This window comes from Apaloderma vittatum, unplaced genomic scaffold, assembly GCF_000703405.1.
Source record: "Apaloderma vittatum isolate BGI_N311 unplaced genomic scaffold, ASM70340v1 scaffold3149, whole genome shotgun sequence".
Taxonomy (NCBI): domain Eukaryota; kingdom Metazoa; phylum Chordata; class Aves; order Trogoniformes; family Trogonidae; genus Apaloderma; species Apaloderma vittatum.
Genome location: NW_009733359.1, coordinates 53,374 through 58,903, shown reverse-complemented (window position 1 = coordinate 58,903; position 5,530 = coordinate 53,374).

Genomic DNA, 5,530 nt, shown 5'->3' with positions numbered 1-5,530 from the left:
CAAGCTGAATGCAATTGCTTGTAACTCTGTGGCTGAGCCTAAATAAGCACACATTATTTTAATTCAATGGTATTGGCAGGTGTGGGGTTTTTTTACCTTTTAAAATAGATCTATACCTAAAATATGCCAAGGGGAGCAATTCTGTTTTGATTAGAGTAATACATTAAAGTAATTGTTGCAAGTGTTGAAGTTGGGAATGATCAGAAGAGTTTTTGTTTGTTTTCTTCAAGCATTAGACCAATACACAGGAGGAGGAAAACTGTTCAGCCGCAAAAACCAGACCTTAGTAAATTTTAGTGACTGATGTCAGTGACTTCATGATGACTGCTGTGTGAATTTTAAACCTCATCCCCTTCCATTCTTCATTCCTTCCCTTTCAACTCGGCTCATAAATGGGATATAAACTATGCCAATATTGTGATCTCTGCATCTGGTACATTCCAGCCAAATACTTGGTTTGACATGCTATTACAGTGTGGGCAGTTCTTATTTCTGCTCTTAATATTCTGAATATTGTGTTAAAATACATAGGCCAGATACAGTAATTTTACATGCTCTTCATTCTAGCTGCTGAATCTTGATAGCAGTGACTTTTTAAAGGTATTAAAAACCCCAGCCAAATAAAACACAAAACCAAAAATCTACTTTGGTAGTTATACCAATACTACAATGTCCTAAGTCCCTATATGGCGTTCCAAACCTGTGGTGTTAAGATACCGAAGTACCTCGGAAAGCTTAAAGCTGTTGTCATGACTGTATAATTGTTAATACTTGGCCATCTGTGTGCTCATCTGTAGCTCTTTTTACTTTTGCCTGTAATATGTAGCGTCTCCTTATGTTTTATATTCAGTTAATACCATATTTTAAGAAGGTAAATATTTTTTTAAAGAAGCTTATGAGTGGAAATCTGACCAGAAAGTTAGTTGAATTATGTTACTTTGCAAAGCTAAGAAGACTGGATGTCTTTGGAAATAGTTATCCAAAAGCCTTATCTTTACTTTGGTCAGGTTGCCTTAAACACTTCCTTAGCTTAAACTTTTTTTTTTTTCTTCGTTATCTTATTGTAGAGTATGTTGCCAAAGTTTTAGACCTTGCCCACACCTAACCTTCATTGATTTGCTTTTAAGGTTGCATCTAAAGCAAGACTGATATGGAGGAGAAAAGTGATACCCTATTTGGTAGGCCAAATGAAGCGGCTGAGACACTTTTATTTCTCACTAGAAATACACAGTTCCTGCTATGAAAGGCATTCCTAGAGCAGTTAAACATTTCTGTTGCAGTTCCTGAAGGAGAGACTCCTGAAAAAGTGGGTTTATTTTTCTATAACTAGGTATGTTACAGATAGTACGCTTTTTTTTTTTTTTCCAAAGTTCAACTTTGACAGTAATATTGAATCATAAATGAGCATTCAACCTTACTTGGTCAATCAAAATAAGTATTGACTAGGAAACATATGGTGTATGTAGTGGCTACTTAGAATTCAAATAATGATTTTTAAAATGGGCTTAATGTAATTGAAATCTTTGTTTTGTCCTATCTGACTTCTAATGTTTTGCAATCAGAAACACAGCCCATTCTGGGTAAATAACTAGAAACAGTACATTTACGAAAAAATTCCTTTTAAATGCACAGCTTAAATATAATGTTGAGACTAGGCTGTTCAGGACACAAAGCACCTGCATGCGATTTGTGTTGGGATGTCTAGGGTCTGTGTACTTGGAGGTAGCTATCAAATTTTAGTAAATTTACTAAAAGGCTTGTTGTCTCCAGGCCAGGAATGGGTATGGAAAGACACTATATATTCAAATAACAGTTTAACTCTGTGCAAATTGCAGCTTTTCTGTGGATTTAGCCAATCATCACTGAAATACAACTATCTGTTTCTGTATTATTTTCCCCCCCCTCCCATTATAAGAGACTCTCCTGCATTGTATATGTCAAAATTATTTTTCGTGTTAGATTGTGCCTGTGATGAGAAAAACTTCAATTGTATTTTGTGTAAACTGATGAGTTTTTATACTTTGGAACTCGGAGGCATGGTCTAATAGCAATAATGGAATATGCATCGTGCTAGTTGATATGTTAAGACTATCTTTACTGGGTCAGGTATTTTTGTTGATGTTGATGCAGTTTTTATCTCAATATGACTCATTTCAAATAATTAGAGTTTTTAGATGTCACAAGGTGGCATATTTATTGTGATGTACTGTAAATGTTAATTTACAGAACTTGCACTTTTATATTTCTGAGGAAAATTAAAGGAAACCTGGACATCAGTTTTGTTCCTTCGCTCCTCGAATTTGTCTTTTAATTGGTGGCCTCCTGATCAAGATGATACCAAGTATTGGGAAAACTCCTGGGATGTCAAGTGAGACTCTGTAACAAATTTTTCTAGTCAGCAATTACCTCAGCCTTTGTTCTTCCATATAATTATAGTCTTCTGGTTTAGAAAGTGAGTTACATGTGTCATGTTGAGATCAACCATATACTGAACAAGATCTAAGATGCTTTTTTAAGACATCAGATTTACTTGGTCTTCATTAAAGAAAAAGAACCACACAAATTGTTGTATTCCTTCACCTTTGGAAAATGTTTTTAGTTTTCTCTAAAGAAAGCACTTTAATTTAGTCTCTGCCTTTGAATGCTTGTTTCATATTCTAGTTATGCTTTATTCTTAAATAAAATTCCCCAGGTGTTGTGTTGAATTGCTTTTCAGTTTACAACAATCTGATTATCTTTACAACAATTGATCGTACTTGTGTTCTTAAAACTGCTCTGTGGCTGTTTAAAGTTTGAGCAGGAGCAAGTGTTGCATTGGTGTAGGGCTACGCAGGTGTTAGAGGCTGCTAACTGAAGCCATCAGTGGAACAAAAGCAGAGTAGCCTATAAACAACACTCAAATTCCCTCTCAAGTCATCATTACAAAATATCAACAGTGGTAGCTACCCTTTTCAAGAAAAAGGCAATCCCAAGCCAGTATTATTAAGGCTACATGAAGAAGTAAATTTATGCCACTGTGTGTAGTGGCATATTATATTACAGAAATTGTAGAGGTGTAAAAATGTATACATGTAAATATGCATTTATATACATAAAAAATAGTGGCAAATTATTTTACATAAATCAGGAGTTTAGAAAAAAAAGCAGGACAGGGAATTGTTTCTGTGCTAATTGTAGTTTGAGTAGATGCTTATACAATATTGTCTTGTGTTCTAATGCTTTGAGGTGAGCTAGAAAATACTGCTTCAAAAAGTTACTGTCTGGAAAAGCTGACTCGCAGAAGGTGGAAATGCACAGGCAGGTTCCTGTTCTAGTTCATTTTGACTGAAGTACAATTAAAACACAGTGTTCTCTACAGTGATTCAGAAAGCAAGAGAACCTGCTGCTTCTACACCAGGTTGCCTGTATCTACATACAGTACTCTTAATTTATGCTAAATCAGGTTTTTTTTGGTATGAAATTAGCTGGTGCACAAGGTGCACTGGAAAAAAAAAAGATTGATTCCTTTTGGTTACTTTTTGGTTACTTTGTCACAGTGTTGCAAATCTGTATTTTCTGTGAACTTTGAAAACTTGTTCAATTAAACAGTTATAAAAGTGTGACATTGTTATTAGATGGCAAAAAGTGATATTCCTGCTCCCCACACCACCACCTCACTCTGGTTTCTTACCTAACAGTAAGAAACTTAACTTGAGGCAGGCTTTCCAGAGTTAAATACTGAATTATTTCTGGGTTTGACCACCTTTCTGATGTGCTTTTGGACCCTAAGGCTGGACTCAGTATAGATTAACAGGGCAGTTGCATATTGCCTCCTTGCTTCTTATCAGGCTCTTTGCTTGATTATCCAAGATTTTCATGACTTACGTAGCCTGTTTTTTAATCACCAGTGTGTTTTAGCCACAATGAGTTCCTGTTCGGGTGTCTTACTGTTACCCCTAGTTTTTTCATTTCTGCTTTTTTCCAAGATACTGCTTAACTTTTGCTAGAAGTTCTTTCACGGCGGTGTTCCAGTCAAGTAATCTGCTAACCTCAGCAGGACTGTCTCGTCTTCAGTGGTTTTCAGTCATTTTCTGGCAAGCCGTGCTTACCTGTAGGAGATGTCCAGAAAGACTCCCAGGCGAAGAGGTTAAAAGGAAAAAAAAAATCAAAAAATGCTTGTTTGAGCTGAATATGTGAGAGGAAGCAATATGTTTACTGTACTGAAGAAAAGATAGTTGTATTGCTGGGACATGCACTTCTCACTTGCAGCAAAAGCCCCAGCAAAAGGAAGGTAGTCAGAGATACACATAAAGACACCTTAAATAAAACTGGTATTTTGTGCCTTTGGTAGGAAAAGCAAGAAGATTTTCATTGAGTTTTTTGATTATAAATGCAAATCCCCCCTTTGAATTCTGCTGAAGTTTCTGGCAGGTAGAAACACAAAGATGGTGCTTGCAAAAAAGTGCAAGTCCTCCTCCTGTCTCTTTAGCTGAAGCTTTGAAAGTGGTTGCAATTTTAAAAAAACAAAACTGAACACACCCCAAGTGACCCCAACCAGTGGGATTTATTCACCTGTTGTGAACTATCTCATGAAGAATTCATGAATGACCTGATCCTTTTTTTTTGGCAGAAAAAAATAAGGCTTATCTGGGACCTTGATTTGCTGAAATTTGATGCAGTCTATCGTCTAAGAGGAGCATTGTCTGGGAGCTGTTACTTCTGCAGATGGGACAAAGGCTGGGAGTTACCCTCAGTTGGGCAAACTGCTCTGAGGCTGGCAGGTCTTCAGTTTCGGGCCGCTTTGTATGATGGATTTACTCTAGATGGCTTCTAAAAATTACATAGAGGTTCCAGCACAGTGAACTAGTTTCCAGACACGTTTTCCTATAGCTCCTCTTAAGTTTCAGATAGGCACATCTTTGTAAGGGGCTGAAGCCTTTGTAAGTATTTAAGGAGGTTTATGCCTCTATTCTATTAGCTCTCATAATGGCGTTTTTCTGTGGGTTGTTACATCTGTTCTTAAACATCTTTGAAGCTTTTGCTGTGTAGAGCTCTGCAGTCCCTGAATTTTGAAAGTTCTCAAGAGAAGCAAATTTACAAGTTATCTTCTTATCTGTATTCACGGTTTCAAGGTAACCACGACTGCATTTACACCCAGGTATGTTTAATGCCTTTATGAATTCTTGTTGCTTCCATATGTTCTCTGTACAGAAATCTAGACTTCAGATGATTATGCTAACTCTAGAAATGATATTTTCTAGTCCTCATATATATTCTTGAAGTATACCTTTCTTTCCAGGAAAGCTAATCATCCTAATTTCATAAGTCATAGCATATTCATGTTTACTTTTTTATGTTGTCATCTGTGTTGTCACTCTCCAGGACTGATGAGTGATTCTGAGAAGTTTCCATAATGAGAAATTACTTTCTAGGGAGTTTCATATAGAAGAAAAATTTCATGGTGAGTTTACTATTAACATACTTTCCAGTGAACTGACTTGGAAGTGATAGAATAATATTCTGTTAATTTTAAATTACCTGTTATGGATAC